This window comes from Eleutherodactylus coqui, chromosome 3 (assembly GCF_035609145.1).
Source record: "Eleutherodactylus coqui strain aEleCoq1 chromosome 3, aEleCoq1.hap1, whole genome shotgun sequence".
NCBI classification, from domain to species: domain Eukaryota; kingdom Metazoa; phylum Chordata; class Amphibia; order Anura; family Eleutherodactylidae; genus Eleutherodactylus; species Eleutherodactylus coqui.
Genome location: NC_089839.1, coordinates 1,582,926 through 1,610,524, shown reverse-complemented (window position 1 = coordinate 1,610,524; position 27,599 = coordinate 1,582,926).

Here is a 27,599-nt window from a genome sequence, read left to right as displayed (position 1 = left end):
AAAAACAAGCACCGGCACCGGCCTGGCGGGCACAATACGGCTGGGTGGCACCCCGACTGGCAGATGCAGCACGTCAGGGAAGTGTTTGGGGTGAGGCGCTCAGGACTCCACTTTGGAGGTTTTGTCGGGTATTGCTTTCTTTTAGAAATGGCAAAATCTGGTACTTCATTAGTTCTGTTATCCGGTGAAGCAGTGGATGAGCGGCCTCCTGCGCCCCTGATCGCCGCTCCGCCATCACACTTAGACAGGCTGGTGGAAGTACTGCCTAATGTGCAGACGATGTCAGACGGGCCTTCGGGCGGCGGACGTCGGGGCGTTAAGGAGGAGTCAAACCGCCGTAATGTGATGAGAGCAAATAAATACAAACAGCCAAGATGGGTGAAGGGGGGGGGGGGGGTTTGCTAATATCTGGCGGTTAGTATTCGCCGGCGTCGTGTGTCCACGCCCGCAGGGACCCCGTGCTTTGTTGGTCCATGTGCCTGCTTCCCTAAAAATAAGACCTACCTGTAAATAAGCCCCAGCGTGATTCTTCGGGATTATGTAGGATGCTTGAACTATAAGCCCGAGTCACAGGGAATAACAATATATATATATATACACCGTCCCGAGAGCCATACAGGGCGAAGGTAACATCTCTGGAGCAAAACTTACTGTAAGAGCCGGCCTGGCCTTCGGGTAAAAGGCGCACGGTCCTGGTCTCGCTCCCGAGGTATGATGGTCCCAGGCGTTGGGATGCCATGGGTTTACATTCGCACTCCTGTAGTCTTGGAGCCGCTGCGTCTCGGGGGCAATAAGATGGGGGCGCCAAGTCTTCATTCACTTCAGGAATGAAGTATCGTTGGACCCTCTTCTGTTTGCCGGCCGGACGAGGGCAGCCGATCGCGTTAGTCCGGAAATGTGGGATTGGACAGATCAGAGTTTGAAATGTTTTGGCGCAGTTGTAGGGGCACGAGGTGGAGGGGCTGACGGCTGACGGACGGGTAGTCACCGGAACACATTAATATGTTGTGGGACCGTTAAACAAGGTCCCGATACGGCGATGGTGGGTTCACATGTTCCTCCATTATTATGGTCGCTGCCAACACTGAGATATAGGCAGAGAATTTGGAGAAGAGTTAACCAGGCGGTAGAATGCTCAGGCCGGGGGGCCGGGGGGCCGGGGGGCTTTAAGACCTTTGTTCCAGGCTTCTATAGGAAGGATATATTACACTTGTCACTCTGTAGCAGCGCACCGCAGATACTGGATACTTGGACTATGGATTTACAGTAGAAGATTGAGGATCTGGGGTTTGTTGGGGGACATGTCATTAGTGGACGCCCATAGAGGACGCCCATAGAGGACGCCCATAGTGGACGCCCATAGTGGACGCCCATAGTGGACGCCCATAGTGGACGCCCATAGAGGACGCCCATAGAGGACGCCCATAGAGGACGCCCATAGAGGACGCCCATAGAGGACGCCCATAGAGGACGCCCATAGTGGACGCCCATAGTGGACGCCCATAGTGGACGCCCATAGTGGACGCCCATAGTGGACGCCCATAGTGGACGCCCATAGAGGACGCCCATAGAGGACGCCCATAGAGGACGCCCATAGAGGACGCCCATAGTGGACGCCCATAGTGGACGCCATGGCCCTGTGGGGGATTGGTGGGTGGGCAGGTAGACTTGGGGAGAATTTGGTGGTGGTAAACTTGTGCCTGTATGCCGGAGCTCACAGGAGGCGTTCTGGTTATTATCGGTTACACCGCGCCCTTTTTATCCAATATTGGGGTCTGTTCTTCATATGGTTTTAATAAAGTGTAAGATCCCGCGTACCTGACGGACTTGCCTTTTCCTGGCGGCTACAAAGGTATCGCGTTCGGCCTGCAGCTTACCTGCCATCGCAACAGGAAGACGAAAAACCATTTTGACAGAGTTGATTTAAATACCCAAAAAGGATGAGCCCGGCGGTGGGCCTTCCACTTTGTGGGGAATCCCTGCGGCCCACAGACAGCCATCTGAGTAACAGGTCACCATGTTGGACGACGTCTCCAGCTTTTATAGAAGACCCCCCCAGACTACCCAGGGAGCAGTGCCCGAAACTCTACCCCAAAATGGGCAGAATAGGGAATAAGAGGGGAAAGAAAGGGGGAGGTGAGGCCCCAAAACAGTAAGGCCTCATGTCCACTAGCTAAATGGAATTGGGGATTCCGCAGCAGATTTTGCCCATGGGGAATCACTGGCCATCCGCGGGTCCATTAAATTCATTTTTGCACCCGCGGATGGCATTTTCAAAAGAATTGCGTCTTTCACGCGTGGGAGAAAAAACGCGGCATGCTCCGCGGCAGATTCTGCATGGATTGTATTTTTCAAGTGGACATGAGGCCTAAGACCCATTGCGCAGTCAAAGGCTCAGCGGCTACCCACCTGCGGACCTACTGGTCCCAACCCTATAATAAAGTTGACACATTAAAAAACCTGTCTTCTGCGTAACGATAAATATCTGTAATATCACCCACTGTACGAGATCAGCCGCAGCCGGGGGGCTTTAGGAGTTAGCTGAACCACTACAGATGTTCTCAGGAATGCGGCAGCTAGGTTTAGGAGTTAACACCAAAACCTCTGGTGGACCGGGGGGCTGAAGGGGTTAACGGTAACATAATAAGTGGCTTAATATCCAATCTCTCTGGTGCTCAATAGCGGATGATGATAGGGATGCTTCGGGTGGCCGCCCGAGTCCGAGGTTATAGGGGGCTAAGGGCTATCCATACTGCTGATAATCCGCCTCAGTCAGCCCCATTGTACCATGACCCATATCCGTGTAGCAGATGCAGCAGAGCGGACGTCACATGGCAGTGTGGGGGGGTGCTGGCAGTCAGTGAGCAGCGGTAGGGGGCAGTATGCTGCTTCTTGTGATGTGGGGGCGGCTGACTGAGGGGTGTGATGGCGCCTTACATGTCTATGGAGAAACATATTTGGGCAAATGTATAAAGCGGACCTATGTGATGAGTTCAATACCATTAATGTATCCGTGCAGGGAGCTCGGTCCTGGTACCTTATGTATGCAGGATCATTCTAACACCTTTAGGCTGGGGTCACACAGAACAAAAATCCCTTGGAATGACCGCACCGAAAAAACGCAACATTTCCGCAGGATAAGCGCAGCTTCAAAACCCGCGGCCTTTAGCCTTGGGTTTTGCCGCAGTTTCGCCGTCGGCATTCCGCTGCGACTTTCTCTCCCCATAGAGAGCAGGGAGGCCGCTGCGGAAGCAAAAAAGAATTGACATGCCGCGGAACTGAATTTTGCGCTGCATGTCAGTTTTCGTGCGGCTTTGCTGCAACGGATTGAAAAATCTTGTCCACTTTGCTGGCTAATTCCAGGATTAGGAGCCGCGGGCGGAATTAACCCCCCCGTATGAACCCAGCCTTAGACTAGTGGGGCTAAATCTTCATACAGCCCATGATAGACTTAATCCACCTCCCCTGGTGGTCTAGGGTGGTTATGGGTAAATAACTGATATCTCTGGTCGTCTAGGGTGGTTATGGGTAAATATCTGATATCCCTGGGGGTCTTGGCTGGTTATGGGTAAGTATCTGATATCCCTGGTGGTCTTGGCTGGTTATGGGTAAGTATCTGATATCCCTGGTGGTCTAGGTTGGTTATGGTAAGTATCTGATATCCCTGGTGGTCTAGGTTGGTTATGGTAAGTATCTGATATCCCTGGTGGTCTAGGTTGGTTATGGTAAGTATCTGATATCCCTGGTGGTCTAGGTTGGTTATGGTAAGTATCTGATATCCCTGGTGGTCTAGGTTGGTTATGGGTAAATTCTGATATCCCTGGTGGTCTAGGTTGGTTATGGGTAAATTCTGATATCCCAGGTAGTCTAGGGTGGTTATGGTAAGTATCTGATATCCCTGGTGGTCATGGGCTAGAGGGGTATTCTGTGCTGTAATATCTTGGTACAACCCCTTCCTCATGCAGTAACATTATAGTGACCTCTCCCTGCTCGGACCCCCACTCCAGTCTGTACTTACGGCGGCAGTCTGCCCGGTTTTCGGGACATCACAGGGGCTGCAGCCAATGACAGAGTTCGGCTCCCCTTCATCTGTATTTCATGGAGGGTCCTTGCTGGTTCACAGTGTCGGCTCTGGTGGCTGTTGGACCCGAATGAAGATGATACCATAGGCGCAGGCCGTGTGCAGACAGAATTGTGATTGCAGCTCTGGGCTACCAGGCTGGCGACACGTAAACTATGGGCCTGATTATTGTGAGGCCGGGGATCGCCGTTCCGGTCGGACGCACTCGTTATCATGCAGTCTCTACATGGATTTCACGCGGAAACCGCGCCAAGAATTAGACGGTCAAATCTGTTTCCCTGCAATGCAGATTTCACAGTCCACAAGTAGGAAGATCTGCGCCGCCTGAACCGCGTCACGGATTCTCACCGCATTCAGCTGAAAGCTAAAACGGGGCGGATCCTGCAGAGAATTGGCAAAAAAACCACCGCAAAGTTCTGCCATGTGAGTGCGGTCCCGCGCCATTCTCACCTGGCGGATGTGGATTTTGGTGCAGAAGAGGTAAAATCCAGTCAGAAAATCCGCAGTATTAATTGAGCTGCTGTAGACGTAACGGCGGCGGACAAATGCGATTTTCGCCCCGCTGCGGATTTTCAACTTCCAGTCCCGCCAAGTGTGAACGCACCCTCGTACAGTCAGGCCGTGATCAGACGCCCGAGCGCGAGTTAGGCCCAAGAATCACAACTGCATCAGATGGCATCCGGCAGCACATTGGCGCACATTTCATGTCCTATGGCGGTCCGCGGCTATATGAATGGCGTTCAAGTGCGTACATGAAATATTCCACATGTGGACAGGAAACACCGCGGTGTGAAGGGGCTGTATGAGCAGTGAGGAGTAATCATTTTCTGCGCAGGACGGGACGCGGTTCGCACGTAGACACGCAGCTGTCGCACTTCGAGTAGATAATAAGTATCTGACTAGTTGTTAGCTGCAATGCGCACAAGCTTGAACTGTCTCTCCACGCAGCCGTATAGCGGTAATCCTCCGCTTGGAGCGCAGCTGGTGAGGCAATGCTGAGCCGCCAGCTTTACTCTCCTGCTGGTTGTCCTGCACTGACATCTAGTGGCTGATATGAGAACTGCAATGCTCTATACACACAGAGGCGTGTCCTCCGCTTTGGCTCCTCCTCTTAGTGGTGTCATTGGATCATTTGCTAGCAGGAATTTTAGTAAGTTTTCATTATCGGTTCTACAAAGAAGCGCTGTAGTGTCCCAGAACCCCACCCGGACCCTCCATCATTGTCATACATGTCTGTCTCATGTGGATGCACTGTGCAAAGCTGTTATGTCTATTCTCTGTATGTGTTGCACAGCTGCAGCGTCTGAAGGGTTAACCCCCATAAAATCATTGCCTGTCAGCTCTGCTGCTGAATGTATCTATCTTGCAGGGTCATGTGACCTGGTGAGTCTATAAGTATGGGGGATTGGGTTGGAGTTAAGGAGAGCTCATCTTGTCTGCCGAGGAGCGCCCATCTAACACCTGAGGGTCCGCTACCACAGAGGCGCATGAGGGCACCTTCAGCCCTTGTGCAGCTGAAGATGGAGGAGAAGGAGAGACCGCCGGACCAAATGTGAAGTGAGCGAGCCTAAATGTCTTCCCCACAAAGTCCCCCCACAAGAGGGAGCCGTAGTGAGTAATTACCCTGCCAGTGACAAGAAGTGATACAGTTGTATAACAGTGCAGAAGTCTACGGAGCCGCTGGAGATAATACTGAGATTTACTGATGATTCCTCTGCGGCCGTCTGAAGTCTGGATCACCGTATAGAGGTACACCCATAACTGACACCACGCCTGCTGAAGTCTATGACAGCGGGGTGATCATTACTGCCATTCTGTGGCCAGTAATTGCTGAGTATGTACTAAGTTCTCCTGTGCCTGCTGGTCTGCTGGATTATATGGAGAAGTCACTAGTGAAGTTTTCCCGGGCCTCCCCCGTACCGGAGGCCTGAGGTACTATATACTTGTCCAGTGTCATTAATGCACCGAGCGTGGATGTCGGCGTATGGAACGGTGGCCTCACGAACCGACAACTACAACCCCCATCATTGCCTGCCGTCACAGGTAACAAGACAATGAGTATATAGTTTATCCCTCGGCCGTATACACAGGATATATGTATCTTTCAATTGCCCGTTAGAACTACTTTTGGTGTCACGTAACCGTAAATATATATTTATTTATTTTAACTGCACGTTGCAGCGCCTGATCTAAAGGTGAAGCTTCAGTCCTCGCACAAGCATGAAGGCCGAAGTGCAGGAGAAGGAGGGGCCTGCGGGAGGGGGAGGGGCCTGCAGGTGATATAAACACCCGCGGACGCTCATTTCCAAGACCAACTTCACGCATCACAAAATCCCACAGACAGAGGCGGATAACCGGAGTCTACCCACCGCCAACAACTTCTCGTATCTACAGTACGGCCAGGAGGGGGCAGCCTTGTGCTCCTTAACTTGGTGCACACGATGACAAGAGGTGAAGATCCGGTTCACCAAAGCATCACCCAAGGACACCTTTATAAGGGTCCGGACTGAATGATGAACCAGGAGTAGGAAGAACTGACTTAGAAGGTTTCTGCGAGACATGAGCCCGATGCTGATAGATGCCTATAGGTTTGGGCATAAATATTAGGTGCCCCCCACTAGATCAATGATGGGTGGGTGAGGGGCAGCCCCATATACTGAGACTGGAGAAGAATGCACATGAGAGGATCTGCAACGGCGTCTACAATCCTCACCATAGTGATCGATCACAGCGCAGGAGGGCGCGACTACCGGGTAGGAGGGCATTACTACCCTGCCGGAGGGCGTGATGACCCCGCAATAGGGTGCGACTACTCCGCAGAAGGGTATAACTACCTCACAGGAGGACATCATGACCCAGTAAGAGGGTGCAACTACCCCGTAGGAGGGTGCCATGACCCTGCAGGAGGGCGTGACTACCCCGCTGGCCAGGAGGTCTCAGTGATCCAACATAGAGTAGAGTAATAATATCAAGCTCCACCAGCTCAGACCAGCCGCCCCCCCCCCTTCATATATGGCCACCGCTCGTCCCGCAGCATCCAACAGTCTGCTGACTAAGGCTAATTTCACAGGTTGAACACAATATTGGAGCATTAAACTTTGCCGGCTTTGCCCGACTCGCCAACGTGCGATTTCCCAGCGGATGCGGGGTGTTTGTGTCAGCGGCCGACAGCCACACGAGGGGATCGGGAAGGGGTTCCCATTGTTTTCATGGGATCTTACGCTTTATTACAACCTTCCCAAACTCTTATAAATAACAGACACCAATATTGGATACAGAAGGCCGCGGGGTCTATTAACGGGGAGAGATGTAACCAATAATAACCAGAACACTTCCTGTAATCTCTGTCTTTACCACCACCAAACTCTCCCCAAGTTTACCTGCCCCCCCGCCTAATGCGGGCGACAATCCCCCCCCCAGGCCATGGCATCCACTAATGACATGGCCCCCCCAACACCCACAGCCTCCTCAATCATCTACACAAATCCATCTTACCAATATCCAACACAATCTCTGACAAGTCTACTAGATCATTCCTATGGAAGCCGGGAACAAGACCTTCCATATCAGCAGGTCTAAAAAGAAAGAACCCCCCCCTGGCATGAGCTCTACCACCGGGTAACCCTTCTCCGAATTCTCTCACTATATACAGACCTCGGCAATGACCATAATAATCGGGGAACAATATCTGAAAGAACCATCACTGTATCTGAACCTTGTCTAATGCTCCACATCTCAATACAATGTCCCACGACATATCACTGTGTTCTATGTCATTAACCCCTAAGTGTAAAAATAAAACATCTGGACAGGGCCCACGTGACTCTCTATGCCCACGTGACCCTCTATGCCCACGAGACCCTCTATGCCCACGAGACCCTCTATGCCCACGAGACCCTCTATGCCCACGAGACCCTCTATGCCCACGTGACCCTCTATGCCCACGTGACCCTCTATGCCCACGTGACCCTCTAAGCCCACGTGACCCTCTATGCCCACGTGACCCTCTATGCCCACGTGACCCTCTATGCCCATGTGACCCTCTAAGCCCACGTGACTCTTTATAGATCAGTTCAGCCATTAATCCCCTCCCCCTCATACTTCTATTACCGCACCAATAATTTCAGACTGTGATCTGCACAATCCCACATTTCGGACTAACAGCGCTCCGCTGCCCTTCCCCCAGGCCCGGTACACAAAGGAGGGGCCAACAATCCACACAATACTTCTCTTAAGTCCTAGAATGAAAACAGAATCATTACCCCATATTATTGGGGCGCCTGTACACCTTAACCCGAGATGACCCCATCTGTCTACGTGTTCTCCAATAACACCCCACCTGTAAACAGTGTAAGCCCCATTATACATTAAAGCGAGATAATGACCGTCCATCATCCCTGTCTCCCCGAAAACAAGACAGGGTCTTCTACTAATTGCTCCATAAGATCCTACTTTTGCCATGTATCGCTGCCTGGACACTATTTACATTGACTTTTTTTTTTTTTTTAATTAACTGCAACTAGGGCTTATTATTGGAATAGGGCTTAAAGTTCAAGCAGCCTCAAAAATCATCTATGTGCTTAGCAATTTAACTACCTCAGGATCATAAACAACTGAAATTAACTTATTAACCCCTTCACAGCTGAGGCCCTTTAACTCATGCACATATAGGCCGTACCGGGAGCCTTCTTTAATGAGTCGGGCCTACTTCCAATATGGTGGCCTCACTGGAGTCTTGCCCTATTGCAGGAAATCCTCTATTTCCTGGATGCAAGGAATTTGTACCGATTTCTGACTAAAACAACCATAAATGGATGAGAGCGGCACAATATGAGCCCTTATGGCAGTACCCACAGCTCTTACCTCAGTACCCACAGCTCTTACCTCAGTACCCACAGCTCTTACCTCAGTACCCACAGCTCTTACCTCAGTACCCACACCGCTCCATTACCTCGATCCCATAAATGTAACCACACACCGAGGTAGTGAGGCGCCCCAAGGATGTCTAACAACCACCTAACGAGTTACATCCAGGTAGTGAGGACCCCCAAGGATGTCTGACAACCACCTAACTAGTTACACCGAGGTAGTGAGGCGCCCCAAGGATGTCTGACAACCACCTAACTAGTTACACCGAGGTAGTGAGGGCCCCAAGGATGTCTAACAACCACCTAACGAGTTACATCCAGGTAGTGAGGACCCCCAAGGATGTCTGACAACCACCTAACTAGTTACACCGAGGTAGTGAGGCGCCCCAAGGATGTCTGACAACCACCTAACTAGTTACACCGAGGTAGTGAGGCGCCCCAAGGATGTCTAACAACCACCTAACTAGTTACAGCGAGGTAGTGAGGCGCCCCAAGGATGTCTAACAACCACCTAACTAGTTACACCGAGGTAGTGAGGCGCCCCAAGGATGTCTAACAACCACCTAACTAGTTACACCGAGGTAGTGAGGCACCCCAAGGATGTCTAACAACCACCTAACTAGTTACATCCAGGTAGTGAGGGCCCCAAGGATATCTAACCACCACCTAACTAGTTACACCGAGGTAGTGAGGCGCCCCAAGGATGTCTGACAACCACCTAACTAGTTACACCGAGGTAGTGAGGCGCCCCAAGGATGTCTAACAACCACCTAACTAGTTACAGCGAGGTAGTGAGGCGCCCCAAGGATGTCTAACAACCACCTAACTAGTTACACCGAGGTAGTGAGGCGCCCCAAGGATGTCTAACAACCACCTAACTAGTTACACCGAGGTAGTGAGGCGCCCCAAGGATGTCTAACAACCACCTAACGAGTTACATCCAGGTAGTGAGGCGCCCCAAGGATGTCTAACAACCACCTAACTAGTTACATCCAGGTAGTGAGGCTCCCCAAGGATGTCTAACAACCACCTAACTAGTTACACCAAGTTAGTGAGGCGCCCCAAGGATGTCTGACAACCACCTAACTAGTTACACCGAGGTAGTGAGGCGCCCCAAGGATGTCTAACAACCACCTAACTAGTTACACCGAGGTCGTGAGGCGCCCCAAGGATATCTAACCACCACCTAACTAGTTACACCGAGGTGGTGAGGCACCCCAAGGATGTCTAACAACCACCTAGCTAGTTACACCGAGGTAGGGAGGCGCCCCAAGGATGTCTAACCACCACCTAACTAGTTACATCGAGGTAGTGAGGCGCCCCAAGGATGTCTAACAACCACCTAACTAGTTACACCGAGGTAGTGAGGCGCCCCAAGGATGTCTAACAACCACCTAACTAGTTACATCCAGGTAGTGAGGTGCCGTAAGGATGTCCAACAACCACCTAACTAGTTACACCGAGGTAGTGAGGCACCCCAAGGATGTCTAACAACCACCTAACTAGTTACACTGAGGTAGTGAGGCGCCCCAAGGATGTCTAACCACCAACTAACTAGTTACATCCAGGTCGTGAGGCGCCCCAAGGATGTCTAACAACCACCTAACTAGTTACACCGAGGTAGTGAGGAGCCCCAAGGATGTCTAACAACCACCTAACTAGTTACATCAAGGTAGTGAGGCACCCCAAGGATGTCTAACAACCACCTCACTAGTTACACGGAGGTAGTGAGGAGCCCCAAGGAGGTCTAACAACCACCTAACTAGTTACACCGAGGTAGTGAGGCGCCCCAAGGAGGTCTAACCACCTAACTAGTTACACCGAGGTCGTGAGGCGCCCCAAGGATGTCTAACGACCAAACAACTAGTTACACCGAGGTAGTGAGGCGCCCCAAGGTTGTCTAATGACCAAACAACTAGTTACACCGAGGTAGTGAGGCGCCCCAAGGATGTCTAACAACCACCTAACTAGTTACATCCAGATAGTGAGGCGCCCCAAGGATGTCTAACAACCACCTAACTAGTTACACCGAGGAAACACCAACACCCCGGTAACCATTATTAACCATCTCTGTTCCTCCAGACATCATTAGATTCTGCTCTTACCTCAGTACCCACAGCTCTTACCTCAGTACCCACAGCTCTTACCTCAGTACCCACAGCTCTTACCTCAGTACCCACACCGCTCCATTACCTCGATCCCATAAATGTAACCACACACCGAGGTAGTGAGGCGCCCCAAGGATGTCTAACAACCACCTAACGAGTTACATCCAGGTAGTGAGGGCCCCAAGGATGTCTAACAACCACCTAACGAGTTACATCCAGGTAGTGAGGCGCCCCAAGGATGTCTGACAACCACCTAACTAGTTACAGCGAGGTAGTGAGGCGCCCCAAGGATGTCTAACAACCACCTAACTAGTTACACCGAGGTAGTGAGGCGCCACAAGGATGTCTAACAACCACCTAACTAGTTACATCCAGGTAGTGAGGCTCCCCAAGGATGTCTAACAACCACCTAACTAGTTACACCAAGTTAGTGAGGCGCCCCAAGGATGTCTGACAACCACCTAACTAGTTACACCGAGGTAGTGAGGCGCCCCAAGGATGTCTAACAACCACCTAACTAGAAACACCGAGGTAGTGAGGCGCCCCAAGGATATCTAACAACCACCTAACTAGTTACACCGAGGTAGTGAGGCGCCCCAAGGATATCTAACCACCACCTAACTAGTTACATCCAGGTAGTGAGGCGCCCCAAGGATGTCTAACAACCACCTAACTAGTTACAGCGAGGTAGTGAGGCGCCCCAAGGATGTCTAACAACCACCTAACTAGTTACACCGAGGTAGTGAGGCGCCCCAAGGATGTCTAACAACCACCTAACTAGTTACACCAAGTTAGTGAGGCGCCCCAAGGATGTCTGACAACCACCTAACTAGTTACACCGAGGTAGTGAGGCGCCCCAAGGATGTCTAACAACCACCTAACTAGTTACACCGAGGTAGTGAGGCGCCCCAAGGATATCTAACAACCACCTAACTAGTTACACCGAGGTAGTGAGGCGCCCCAAGGATATCTAACCACCACCTAACTAGTTACATCCAGGTAGTGAGGCGCCCCAAGGATGTCTAACAACCACCTAACTAGTTACACCGAGGTAGTGAGGCGCCCCAAGGATATCTAACAACCACCTAACTAGTTACACCGAGGTAGTGAGGCGCCCCAAGGATATCTAACCACCACCTAACTAGTTACATCCAGGTAGTGAGGCGCCCCAAGGATGTCTAACAACCACCTAACTAGTTACACCAAGGTAGTGAGGCGCCCCAAGGATATCTAACAACCACCTAACTAGTTACACCGAGGTAGTGAGGCGCCCCAAGGATGTCTAACAACCACCTAACTAGTTACATCCAGGTAGTGAGGCGCCCCCAAGGATGTCTAACAACCACCTAACTAGTTACACCAAGGTAGTGAGGCGCCCCAAGGATGTCTAACAACCACCTAACTAGTTACACCGAGGTAGTGAGGTGCCCCAAGGATGTTTAACAACCACCTAACTAGTTACACCGAGGTAGTGAGGCGCCCCAAGGATGTCTAACCACCACCTAACTAGTTACATCCAGGTAGTGAGGTGCCGTAAGGATGTCCAACAACCACCTAACTAGTTACACCGAGGTAGTGAGGCGCCCCAAGGATGTCTAACCACCAACTAACTAGTTACATCCAGGTCATGAGGCGCCCCAAGGATGTCTAACAACCACCTAACTAGTTACACCGAGGTAGTGAGGAGCCCCAAGGATGTCCAATAACCACCTAACTAGTTACACCGAGGTAGTGAGGCGCCCCAAGGATGTCTAACCACCAACTAACTAGTTACATCCAGGTCATGAGGCGCCCCAAGGATGTCTAACAACCACCTAACTAGTTACACCGAGGTAGTGAGGAGCCCCAAGGATGTCTAACAACCACCTAACTAGTTACATCAAGGTAGTGAGGCACCCCAAGGATGTCTAACAACCACCTCACTAGTTACACGGAGGTAGTGAGGAGCCCCAAGGAGGTCTAACAACCACCTAACTAGTTACACCGAGGTAGTGAGGCGCCCCAAGGAGGTCTAACCACCTAACTAGTTACACCGAGGTCGTGAGGCGCCCCAAGGATGTCTAACGACCAAACAACTAGTTACACCGAGGTAGTGAGGCGCCCCAAGGATGTCTAATGACCAAACAACTAGTTACACCGAGGTAGTGAGGCGCCCCAAGGATGTCTAACAACCACCTAACTAGTTACATCCAGATAGTGAGGCGCCCCAAGGATGTCTAACAACCACCTAACTAGTTACACCGAGGAAACACCAACACCCCGGTAACCATTATTAACCATCTCTGTTCCTCCAGACATCATTAGATTCTGCTCTTACCTCAGTACCCACAGCTCTTACCTCAGTACCCACAGCTCTTACCTCAGTACCCACACCGCTCCATTACCTCGATCCCATAAATGTAACCACACACCGAGGTAGTGAGGCGCCCCAAGGATGTCTAACAACCACCTAACGAGTTACATCCAGGTAGTGAGGGCCCCAAGGATGTCCAACAACCACCTAACGAGTTACATCCAGGTAGTGAGGCGCCCCAAGGATGTCTGACAACCACCTAACTAGTTACAGCGAGGTAGTGAGGCTCCCCAAGGATGTCTAACAACCACCTAACTAGTTACACCAAGTTAGTGAGGCGCCCCAAGGATGTCTGACAACCACCTAACTAGTTACACCGAGGTAGTGAGGCGCCCCAAGGATGTCTAACAACCACCTAACTAGTTACACCGAGGTAGTGAGGCGCCCCAAGGATATCTAACAACCACCTAACTAGTTACACCGAGGTAGTGAGGCGCCCCAAGGATATCTAACCACCACCTAACTAGTTACATCCAGGTAGTGAGGCGCCCCAAGGATGTCTAACAACCACCTAACTAGTTACACCGAGGTAGTGAGGCGCCCCAAGGATATCTAACAACCACCTAACTAGTTACACCGAGGTAGTGAGGCGCCCCAAGGATATCTAACCACCACCTAACTAGTTACATCCAGGTAGTGAGGCGCCCCAAGGATGTCTAACAACCACCTAACTAGTTACACCAAGGTAGTGAGGCACCCCAAGGATATCTAACAACCACCTAACTAGTTACACCGAGGTAGTGAGGCGCCCCAAGGATGTCTAACAACCACCTAACTAGTTACATCCAGGTAGTGAGGCGCCCCCAAGGATGTCTAACAACCACCTAACTAGTTACACCAAGGTAGTGAGGCGCCCCAAGGATGTCTAACAACCACCTAACTAGTTACACCGAGGTAGTGAGGCGCCCCAAGGATGTCTAACCACCACCTAACTAGTTACATCCAGGTAGTGAGGTGCCGTAAGGATGTCCAACAACCACCTAACTAGTTACACCGAGGTAGTGAGGCGCCCCAAGGATGTCTAACCACCAACTAACTAGTTACATCCAGGTCATGAGGCGCCCCAAGGATGTCTAACAACCACCTAACTAGTTACACCGAGGTAGTGAGGAGCCCCAAGGATGTCCAATAACCACCTAACTAGTTACACCGAGGTAGTGAGGCGCCCCAAGGATGTCTAACCACCAACTAACTAGTTACATCCAGGTCATGAGGCGCCCCAAGGATGTCTAACAACCACCTAACTAGTTACACCGAGGTAGTGAGGCGCCCCAAGGATGTCTAACCACCACCTAACTAGTTACATCCAGGTAGTGAGGTGCCGTAAGGATGTCCAACAACCACCTAACTAGTTACACCGAGGTAGTGAGGCGCCCCAAGGATGTCTAACCACCAACTAACTAGTTACATCCAGGTCATGAGGCGCCCCAAGGATGTCTAACAACCACCTAACTAGTTACACCGAGGTAGTGAGGAGCCCCAAGGATGTCCAATAACCACCTAACTAGTTACACCGAGGTAGTGAGGCGCCCCAAGGATGTCTAACCACCAACTAACTAGTTACATCCAGGTCATGAGGCGCCCCAAGGATGTCTAACAACCACCTAACTAGTTACACCGAGGTAGTGAGGCGCCCCAAGGATGTCTAACCACCACCTAACTAGTTACATCCAGGTAGTGAGGTGCCGTAAGGATGTCCAACAACCACCTAACTAGTTACACTGAGGTAGTGAGGCGCCCCAAGGATGTCTAACCACCAACTAACTAGTTACATCCAGGTCATGAGGCGCCCCAAGGATGTCTAACAACCACCTAACTAGTTACACCGAGGTAGTGAGGAGCCCCAAGGATGTCTAACAACCACCTAACTAGTTACATCAAGGTAGTGAGGCACCCCAAGGATGTCTAACAACCACCTCACTAGTTACACGGAGGTAGTGAGGAGCCCCAAGGATGTCTAACAACCACCTAACTAGTTACACCGAGGTAGTGAGGCGCCCCAAGGATGTCTAACGACCACCTAACTAGTTACACCGAGGTAGTGAGGCGCCCCAAGGATGTCTAATGACCAAACAACTAGTTACACCGAGGTAGTGAGGCGCCCCAAGGATGTCTAATGACCAAACAACTAGTTACACCGAGGTAGTGAGGCGCCCCAAGGATGTCTAACAACCACCTAACTAGTTACACCGAGGTAGTGAGGCGCCCCAAGGATGTCTAACAACCACCTAACGAGTTACATCCAGGTAGTGAGGGCCCCAAGGATGTCTAACAACCACCTAACTAGTTACATCCAGGTAGTGAGGCTCCCCAAGGATGTCTAACAACCACCTAACTAGTTACACCAAGTTAGTGAGGCGCCCCAAGGATGTCTGACAACCACCTAACTAGTTACACCGAGGTAGTGAGGCGCCCCAAGGATGTCTAACAACCACCTAACTAGTTACATCCAGGTAGTGAGGCGCCCCAAGGAGGTCTAACAACCATCTAACTAGTTACACCGAGGTAGTGAGGCGCCCCAAGGATATCTAACAACCACCTAACTAGTTACACCGAGGTAGTGAGGCGCCCCAAGGATATCTAACCACCACCTAACTAGTTACATCCAGGTAGTGAGGCGCCCCAAGGATGTCTAACAACCACCTAACTAGTTACACCAAGGTAGTGAGGCGCCCCAAGGATATCTAACAACCACCTAACTAGTTACACCGAGGTAGTGAGGCGCCCCAAGGATGTCTAACAACCACCTAACTAGTTACATCCAGGTAGTGAGGCGCCCCCAAGGATGTCTAACAACCACCTAACTAGTTACACCAAGGTAGTGAGGCGCCCCAAGGATGTCTAACAACCACCTAACTAGTTACACCGAGGTAGTGAGGTGCCCCAAGGATGTTTAACAACCACCTAACTAGTTACACCGAGGTAGTGAGGCGCCCCAAGGATGTCTAACCACCACCTAACTAGTTACATCCAGGTAGTGAGGTGCCGTAAGGATGTCCAACAACCACCTAACTAGTTACACCGAGGTAGTGAGGCACCCCAAGGATGTCTAACAACCACCTAACTAGTTACACTGAGGTAGTGAGGCGCCCCAAGGATGTCTAACCACCAACTAACTAGTTACATCCAGGTCATGAGGCGCCCCAAGGATGTCTAACAACCACCTAACTAGTTACACCGAGGTAGTGAGGAGCCCCAAGGATGTCTAACAACCACCTAACTAGTTACATCAAGGTAGTGAGGCACCCCAAGGATGTCTAACAACCACCTCACTAGTTACACGGAGGTAGTGAGGAGCCCCAAGGAGGTCTAACAACCACCTAACTAGTTACACCGAGGTAGTGAGGCGCCCCAAGGATGTCTAACGACCACCTAACTAGTTACACCGAGGTAGTGAGGCGCCCCAAGGATGTCTAATGACCAAACAACTAGTTACACCGAGGTAGTGAGGCGCCCCAAGGATGTCTAACAACCACCTAACTAGTTACATCCAGATAGTGAGGCGCCCCAAGGATGTCTAACAACCACCTAACTAGTTACACCGAGGAAACACCAACACCCCGGTAACCATTATTAACCATCTCTGTTCCTCCAGACATCATTAGATTCTGCTCTTACCTCAGTACCCACAGCTCTTACCTCAGTACCCACAGCTCTTACCTCAGTACCCACACCGCTCCATTACCTCGATCCCATAAATGTAACCACACACCGAGGTAGTGAGGCGCCCCAAGGATGTCTAACAACCACCTAACGAGTTACATCCAGGTAGTGAGGGCCCCAAGGATGTCTGACAACCACCTAACTAGTTACAGCGAGGTAGTGAGGCGCCCCAAGGATGTCTAACAACCACCTAACTAGTTACACCGAGGTAGTGAGGCGCCCCAAGGATGTCTAACAACCACCTAACTAGTTACATCCAGGTAGTGAGGCTCCCCAAGGATGTCTAACAACCACCTAACTAGTTACACCAAGTTAGTGAGGCGCCCCAAGGATGTCTGACAACCACCTAACTAGTTACACCGAGGTAGTGAGGCGCCCCAAGGATGTCTAACAACCACCTAACTAGAAACACCGAGGTAGTGAGGCGCCCCAAGGATATCTAACAACCACCTAACTAGTTACACCGAGGTAGTGAGGCGCCCCAAGGATATCTAACCACCACCTAACTAGTTACATCCAGGTAGTGAGGCGCCCCAAGGATGTCTAACAACCACCTAACTAGTTACAGCGAGGTAGTGAGGCGCCCCAAGGATGTCTAACAACCACCTAACTAGTTACACCGAGGTAGTGAGGCGCCCCAAGGATGTCTAACAACCACCTAACTAGTTACACCAAGTTAGTGAGGCGCCCCAAGGATGTCTGACAACCACCTAACTAGTTACACCGAGGTAGTGAGGCGCCCCAAGGATGTCTAACAACCACCTAACTAGTTACACCGAGGTAGTGAGGCGCCCCAAGGATATCTAACAACCACCTAACTAGTTACACCGAGGTAGTGAGGCGCCCCAAGGATATCTAACCACCACCTAACTAGTTACATCCAGGTAGTGAGGCGCCCCAAGGATGTCTAACAACCACCTAACTAGTTACACCGAGGTAGTGAGGCGCCCCAAGGATATCTAACAACCACCTAACTAGTTACACCGAGGTAGTGAGGCGCCCCAAGGATATCTAACCACCACCTAACTAGTTACATCCAGGTAGTGAGGCGCCCCAAGGATGTCTAACAACCACCTAACTAGTTACACCAAGGTAGTGAGGCGCCCCAAGGATATCTAACAACCACCTAACTAGTTACACCGAGGTAGTGAGGCGCCCCAAGGATGTCTAACAACCACCTAACTAGTTACATCCAGGTAGTGAGGCGCCCCCAAGGATGTCTAACAACCACCTAACTAGTTACACCAAGGTAGTGAGGCGCCCCAAGGATGTTTAACAACCACCTAACTAGTTACACCGAGGTAGTGAGGTGCCCCAAGGATGTTTAACAACCACCTAACTAGTTACACCGAGGTAGTGAGGCGCCCCAAGGATGTCTAACCACCACCTAACTAGTTACATCCAGGTAGTGAGGTGCCGTAAGGATGTCCAACAACCACCTAACTAGTTACACCGAGGTAGTGAGGCGCCCCAAGGATGTCTAACCACCAACTAACTAGTTACATCCAGGTCATGAGGCGCCCCAAGGATGTCTAACAACCACCTAACTAGTTACACCGAGGTAGTGAGGAGCCCCAAGGATGTCCAATAACCACCTAACTAGTTACACCGAGGTAGTGAGGCGCCCCAAGGATGTCTAACCACCAACTAACTAGTTACATCCAGGTCATGAGGCGCCCCAAGGATGTCTAACAACCACCTAACTAGTTACACCGAGGTAGTGAGGCGCCCCAAGGATGTCTAACCACCACCTAACTAGTTACATCCAGGTAGTGAGGTGCCGTAAGGATGTCCAACAACCACCTAACTAGTTACACTGAGGTAGTGAGGCGCCCCAAGGATGTCTAACCACCAACTAACTAGTTACATCCAGGTCATGAGGCGCCCCAAGGATGTCTAACAACCACCTAACTAGTTACACCGAGGTAGTGAGGAGCCCCAAGGATGTCTAACAACCACCTAACTAGTTACATCAAGGTAGTGAGGCACCCCAAGGATGTCTAACAACCACCTCACTAGTTACACGGAGGTAGTGAGGAGCCCCAAGGATGTCTAACAACCACCTAACTAGTTACACCGAGGTAGTGAGGCGCCCCAAGGATGTCTAATGACCAAACAACTAGTTACACCGAGGTAGTGAGGCGCCCCAAGGATGTCTAATGACCAAACAACTAGTTACACCGAGGTAGTGAGGCGCCCCAAGGATGTCTAACAACCACCTAACTAGTTACACCGAGGTAGTGAGGCGCCCCAAGGATGTCTAACAACCACCTAACGAGTTACATCCAGGTAGTGAGGGCCCCAAGGATGTCTAACAACCACCTAACTAGTTACATCCAGGTAGTGAGGCTCCCCAAGGATGTCTAACAACCACCTAACTAGTTACACCGAGGTAGTGAGGCGCCCCAAGGATGTCTGACAACCACCTAACTAGTTACACCGAGGTAGTGAGGCGCCCCAAGGATGTCTAACAACCACCTAACTAGTTACATCCAGGTAGTGAGGCGCCCCAAGGAGGTCTAACAACCATCTAACTAGTTACACGGAGGTAGTGAGGCGCCCCAAGGATATCTAACAACCACCTAACTAGTTACACCGAGGTAGTGAGGCGCCCCAAGGATATCTAACCACCACCTAACTAGTTACATCCAGGTCATGAGGCGCCCCAAGGATGTCTAACAACCACCTAACTAGTTACACCAAGGTAGTGAGGCGCCCCAAGGATATCTAACAACCACCTAACTAGTTACACCGAGGTAGTGAGGCGCCCCAAGGATGTCTAACAACCACCTAACTAGTTACATCCAGGTAGTGAGGCGCCCCCAAGGATGTCTAACAACCACCTAACTAGTTACACCAAGGTAGTGAGGCGCCCCAAGGATGTCTAACAACCACCTAACTAGTTACACCGAGGTAGTGAGGTGCCCCAAGGATGTTTAACAACCACCTAACTAGTTACACCGAGGTAGTGAGGCGCCCCAAGGATGTCTAACCACCACCTAACTAGTTACATCCAGGTAGTGAGGTGCCGTAAGGATGTCCAACAACCACCTAACTAGTTACACCGAGGTAGTGAGGCACCCCAAGGATGTCTAACAACCACCTAACTAGTTACACTGAGGTAGTGAGGCGCCCCAAGGATGTCTAACCACCAACTAACTAGTTACATCCAGGTCATGAGGCGCCCCAAGGATGTCTAACAACCACCTAACTAGTTACACCGAGGTAGTGAGGAGCCCCAAGGATGTCTAACAACCACCTAACTAGTTACATCAAGGTAGTGAGGCACCCCAAGGATGTCTAACAACCACCTCACTAGTTACACGGAGGTAGTGAGGAGCCCCAAGGAGGTCTAACAACCACCTAACTAGTTACACCGAGGTAGTGAGGCGCCCCAAGGATGTCTAACGACCACCTAACTAGTTACACCGAGGTAGTGAGGCGCCCCAAGGATGTCTAATGACCAAACAACTAGTTACACCGAGGTAGTGAGGCGCCCCAAGGATGTCTAATGACCAAACAACTAGTTACACCGAGGTAGTGAGGCGCCCCAAGGATGTCTAACAACCACCTAACTAGTTACATCCAGATAGTGAGGCGCCCCAAGGATGTCTAACAACCACCTAACTAGTTACACCGAGGAAACACCAACACCCCGGTAACCATTATTAACCATCTCTGTTCCTCCGGACATCATTAGATTCTGCTTCTTTATATAAAAGTAACAATTATAAAATAACAAATAATTATGAACCAAATCTGACTAAAAGCAGCAGCCGCCTCAACCACAGACTGCATGCAGCGGTTACCTCAGAGCCGACAGCCTGCATGCAGCGGTTACCTCAGAGCCGACAGCCTGCATGCAGCGGTTACCTCAGAGCCGACAGCCTGCATGCAGCGGTTACCTCAGAGCCGACAGCCTGCATGCCGCGGTTACCTCAGAGCCGACAGCCTGCATGCCGCGGTTACCTCAGAGCCGACAGCCTGCATGCCGCGGTTACCTCAGAGCCGACAGCCTGCATGCAGCGGTTACCTCAGAGCCGACAGACTGCATGCAGCGGTTACCTCACAGCAGACAGTCTGCATGCAGCGGTTACCTCACAGCAGACAGTCTGCATGCAGCGGTTACCTCACAGCAGACAGTCTGCATACAGTGGTTACCTCACAGCAGACAGCCTGCATACAGCGGTTACCTCACAGCAGACAGCCTGCATACAGCGGTTACCTCACAGCAGACAGTCTGCATACAGCGGTTACCTCACAGCTGACAGCCTGCATACAGCGGTTACCTCACAGCTGACAGTCTGCATACAGTGGTTACCTCACAGCTGACAGTCTGCATGCAGTGGTTACCTCACAGCAGACAGTCTGCATACAGCGGTTACCTCACAGCAGACAGTCTGCATACAGCGGTTACCTCACAGCTGACAGTCTGCATACAGTGGTTACCTCACAGCTGACAGTCTGCATGCAGTGGTTACCTCACAGCAGACAGTCTGCATACAGCGGTTACCTCACAGCAGACAGTCTGCATACAGCGGTTACCTCACAGCTGACAGTCTGCATACAGCGGTTACCTCACAGCTGACAGTCTGCATACAGTGGTTACCTCACAGCTGACAGCCTGCATACAGTGGTTACCTCACAGCTGACAGCCTGCATACAGCGGTTACCTGACAGCTGACAGTCGGCATACAGTGGTTACCTCACAGCTGACAGTCTGCATACAGTGGTTACCTGACAGCTGACAGTCTGCATACAGTGGTTACCTGACAGCTGACAGTCTGCATACAGTGGTTACCTCACAGCTGACAGTCTGCATACAGTGGTTACCTCACAGCTGACAGTCTGCATACAGTGGTTTCCTCAGAGCTGACAGTCTGTATACAGCGGTTACCTCACAGCTGACAGTCTGCATACAGTGGTTACCTCACAGCTGACAGTCTGCATGCAGCAGCACAGGACTTGGCAGAGGTGCCGTCGCCATCTTGTAGAGCTTCACCTGTACGCTATGCCTGCAGCAGTACAGGACTTGGTGTTGGCATCTGGTGGCACTGTTCCTGCTGCCAGGTTTCAGTCGCCTCCGATCGGATGAAGGTAAAGGCAGCCTCTGCGTTCGCTTCGCTGGTGGTTCTCTACTGACAAGTCCTCCTCAGATATAAGTGTTCACACAATGTCCTCTGCAGCTCCTCCTGGCTGGCGCTGCTGACAAGTCCTAAGCTGAAGCGCAGGGGATCCCAGACTTCTGCGCAGCTATTCCTCACCGTCCAATTCATTCTCGCTGACAATCAGCCGCTGCAGAAGGTCCTCCATCTTCACAGAGGATCTGAAGCTGTGACAGGAATTGTGAGGGGAGCTGACAGGAACAGGGAGCTGTCACCGGGATGCTGCTTGCTGCTTCCTTTCCAGATGATGATGGCCCACATCTCTGCACCCACATATCTCACTGCTGCTCCTCTCAGCCTGTTCCTCTGGACCAATCACCAGCCACTGTCAGGCCACATGATTCTGCCTGACAACCACAGGCATTTCCCGCCATTTTTCTTCAGCCAATCTGCTGCTGCTGCCAACCAGTCCATCACTGGGCAGAACTCACTCTGTGCCATCTCATCTGACCCAGTAATCACCTTTGTAACATATCATAGTTAACCAGAAAACCTCCTCCATAGAAGGTGACATATCATCCATCCATCATGTACATAAAGCTCCCAGATCCCATGAGGCTCCATAGAAGGTGACATATCATCCATCCATCATGTACATAAAGCTCCCAGATCCCATGAGGCTCCATAGAGGGTGACATATCATCCATCCATCATGTACATAAAGCTCCCAGATCCCATGAGGCTCCATAGAGGGTGACATATCATCCATCCATCATGTACATAAAGCTCCCAGATACCATGAGGCTCCATAGAGAGTGAGATATCCATCCATCATGTACATAAAGCTCCCAGATCCCATGAGGCTCCATAGAAGGTGACATATCATCCATCCATCATGTACATAAAGCTCCCATATCCCATGAGGCTCCATAGAAGGTGACATATCATCCATCCACCATGTACATAAAGCTCCCAGATCCCATGAGGCTCCATAGAAGGTGACATATCATCCATCCATCATGTACATAAAGCTCCCATATCCCATGAGGCTCCAGAGAGGGTGGCATATCATCCATACACCATGTACATAAAGCTCCCAGATCCCATGAGGCTCCAGAGAGGGTGGCATATCATCCATCCACCATGTACATAAAGCTCCCAGATCCCATGGAGGCTCTATAGAGGGTGACATATCATCCATCCATCATGTACATAAAGCTCCCATATCCCATGAGGCTCCATAGAGGGTGGCATATCATCCATCCACCATGTACATAAAGCTCCCAGATCCCATGAGGCTCTATAGAGAGTGACATATCATTTATCCATCATGTACATAAAGCTCCCAGATCCCTTGTGGCTCCATAGAGGGTGACATATCATCCATCCATCATGTACATAAAGCTCCCAGATCCCATGAGGCTCCATAGAGAGTGAGATATCCATCCATCATGTACATAAAGCTCCCAGATCCCATGAGGCTCCAGAGAAGGTGACATATCATCCATCCATCCATCATGTACATAAAGCTCCCAGATCCCATGAGGCTCCATAGAAGGTGACATATCATCCATCCATCATGTACATAAAGCTCCCAGATCCCATGAGGCTCCATCGAAGGTGACATATCATCCATCCGTCATGTACATAAAGCTCCCAGATCCCATGAGGATCTATAGAGAGTGACATATCATCCATCCATCATGTACATAAATCTCCCAGATCCCTTGAGGCTCCATAGAGGGTGACATATCATCCATCCATCATGTACATAAAGCTCCCAAATCCCATGAGGCTCCATAGAAGGTGACATATCATCCATCTATCATGTACATAAAGCTCCCAGATCCCATGAGGCTCCATAGAAGGGGACATATCATCCATCCATCATGTACATAAAGCTCCCAGATGCCAAGAGGCTCTATAGAGGGTGACATATCATCCATCCATCATGTACATAAAGCTCCCAGATCCCATGAGGCTCCATAGAGGGTGACATATCATCCATCCATCATGTACATAAAACTCCCAGATCCCATGAGGCTCCATAGAAGGTGACATATCATCCATCCATCATGTACATAAAGTTCCCATACTCCATGAGGCTCCATAGATGGTGACATATTATCCATCCATCATGTACATAAAGCTCCCAGATCCCATGAGGCTCCATAGAGGGTGACATATCATTCATCCATCATGTACATAAAGCTCCCAGATCCCATGAGGCTCTATAGAGGGTGACATATCATCCATCCATCATGTACATAAAGCTCCCAGATCCCATGAGGCTCCATAGAGTGACATATCATCCATCCATCCTGTACATAAAGCTCCCAGATCCCATGAGGCTCCATAGAAGATGACATATCATCCATCCATCATGTACATAAAGCCCCCAGATCCCATGAGGCTCCATAGAAGGTGACATGTCATCCATCCATCATGTACATAAAGCTCCCAGATCCCATGAGGCTCCATAGAGGGTGGCATATCATCCATCCATCATGTACATAAAGCTCCCAGATCCCATGAGGCTCCATAGAAGGTGACATATCATCCATCCATCATGTACATAAAGCTCCCAGATCCTATGAGGCTCCATAGAAGGTGACATATCATCCATCCACCATGTATATAAAGCTCCCAGATCCCATGAGGCTCCATAGAAGGTGACATATCATCCATCCATCATGTACATAAAGCTCCCAGATCCCATGAGGCTCCATAGAAGGTGACTTATCATCCATCCATCATGTACATAAAGCTCCCAGATCCCATGAGGCTCCATAGAGGGTGACATATCATCCATCCATCATGTACATAAAGCTCCCAGATCCCATGAGGCTCCATAGAGAGTGACATATCATCCATCCATCATGTACATAAAGCTCCCAGATCCCATGAGGCTCCATAGAAGGTGACATATCATCCATCCATCATGTACATAAAGCTCCCAGATCCCATGAGGCTCCATAGAGGGTGACATATCATCCATCCATCCATCATGTACATAAAGCTCCCAGATCCTATGAGGCTCCATAGAAGGTGACATATCATCCATCCATCATGTACATAAAGCTCCCAGATCCCATGAGGCTCCATAGAGAGTGACATATCATCCATCCATCATGTACATATGCTCCCAGATCCCATGAGGCTCCATAGACAGTGACATATCATCCATCCATCATGTACATAAAGCTCCCAGATCCCATGAGGCTCCATAGAAGGTGACATATCATCCATCCATCATGTACATAAAGCTCCCCGATCCCATGAGGCTCCATAGAGGGTGACATATCATCCATCCATCATGTACATAAAGCTCCCAGATCCTATGAGGCTTTCCCTCCTAACTGTCCCTCAAGTCTTACACGGGAAAGCCTCGCATAGCACTCGTGTGCGCCTTGCACACCGCTGTGCGATCTTTATGCCGACCCCATTGAAAACAATGCAGGAGACGTTACGGAGGCCCCCGGAGACAGGACCACGATGCTGAACCACATCACTCATGTGAATGACCCCAAGAAAAAGAAGGGGTCTCGCAACGCACCGATCTTGCGCCATATTCTCGGCCATGTGACAAAATCTTCATAGACCTCAATATACAGAGAGGATGCAGGGCGTTTCGGGGGTCCCGCGGGCCCTCTCTCCAGCATACATGGCGGCCGTGAGCGCATTCCAGCCACGGGTCTGCAGTCCGTATATCTGATAACTTCCATGAAGGATCCAGAGAAATCAGGAAAATAAACAGCAAAAGAGATGAGAAAACCTCGCAGACTGTCTGAGACACAAAACGGGCCACGAAGGGGTTAATGTCGCCCGCGGCCGCCTGATGGGGGTCATTTCTGGCTCCCCTTATCATTGTGTTGGGAAAGTAAGTGCCCCCTGGACATGGGATGTCACATGACACAGCTCCCCCATCTCTGGCCGGACCGCGGACCCCCGTGACTTCTGTACTAATTCAGGAGGAATTAACCCTTCCAGACCCGACGTCTACCAACGTGGTGTAGCAACCTGGGGATCATTCACTCACATCACAGGTAGACACCAATGGGTTAAACTCCAAATTCCTATTTATTTTCACCTTCACAGCAATATCTTGCTTCAGCACAGCCCTTCATCAAGTAAACTTAAATGTCCTTTTACTTCAGGGTTTTAATAAACAGTCCAACTGTGGTTCTCACCCACTCTCCAGGGCAGCTTCATCCAGTTGTCTTTAGTTCAGGACTCACTCTGTTTTTCTCAGGAATGCTTCACCCAAGAATCCTGAGGCACAGGAACAGTCTCTTCAGTGTCCAGGTCTCTCTCTAGACCTCTTGCTCACAGGCCAGGTCCCTCTCTGGAGCGGTCTCTGGCTCTCACAGGCCAGGTCCCTCTCTGGAGCGGTCTCTGGCTCTCACAGGCCAGGTCCCTCTCTGGACCGGTCTCTGGCTCTCACAGCCCAGGTCCCTCTCTGGACCGGTCTCTGGCTCTCACAGGCCAGGTCCCTCTCTGGAGCGGTCTCTGGCTCTCACAGGCCAGGTCCCTCTCTGGAGCGGTCTCTGGCTCTCACAGGCCAGGTCCCTCTCTGGAGCGGTCTCTGGCTCTCACAGGCCAGGTCCCTCTCTGGAGCGGTCTCTGGCTCTCACAGGCCAGGTCCCTCTCTGGAGCGGTCTCTGGCTCTCATAGGCCAGGTCCCTCTCTGGACCGGTCTCTGGCTCTCACAGGCCAGGTCCCTCTCTGGACCGGTCTCTGGCTCTCACAGCCCAGGTCCCTCTCTGGATCGGTCTCTGGCTCTCACAGCCCAGGTCCCTCTCTGGACCGGTCTCTGGCTCTCACAGCCCAGGTCCTTCTCTGGACCTGTCTCTGGCTCTCACAGCCCAGGTCCCTCTCTGGACCTGTCTCTGGCTCTCACAGCCCAGGTCCCTCTCTGGAGCGGTCTCTCGCTCTCACAGCCCAGGTCCCTCTCTGGACCTGTCTCTCGCTCTCACAGCCCAGGTCCCTCTCTGGCTTGCAGCCCACTTCACCTCTCACTGCAGCAGGAACAAACACCTTTATCCTCCTTACTGACGACACCTGTGGGTGTTTTCCCCTTGTCTCAGGTACCAGACTGCCTGTCTGTTGCCCCCCACAGGCCATTCTCTGTAGCACACCCCTACAGTGGTTAAAGCCTTAGAGCTCCGCTGTAACCTGTCCAGTCCTGGCTGCAGCCAGCAGATGGTGCTGTTGTATAACGTCCCAAGGAAGCACCTTGGAGCTGAAAAGGTTGAAGGGACGCCTGGTTTATTCCTCAGTCGCTACTGTGGGAAATATTGGAGCCCTGTGACAAATGGACGGTCCCCTAGGAGCCGCAGAGGCCAGCCAAGGATCTAACGCTAACATCTTATCTCTTGGTGCGCTCAGTGCAATAGGCTGGAAACCATCAGCAAGCGGTTG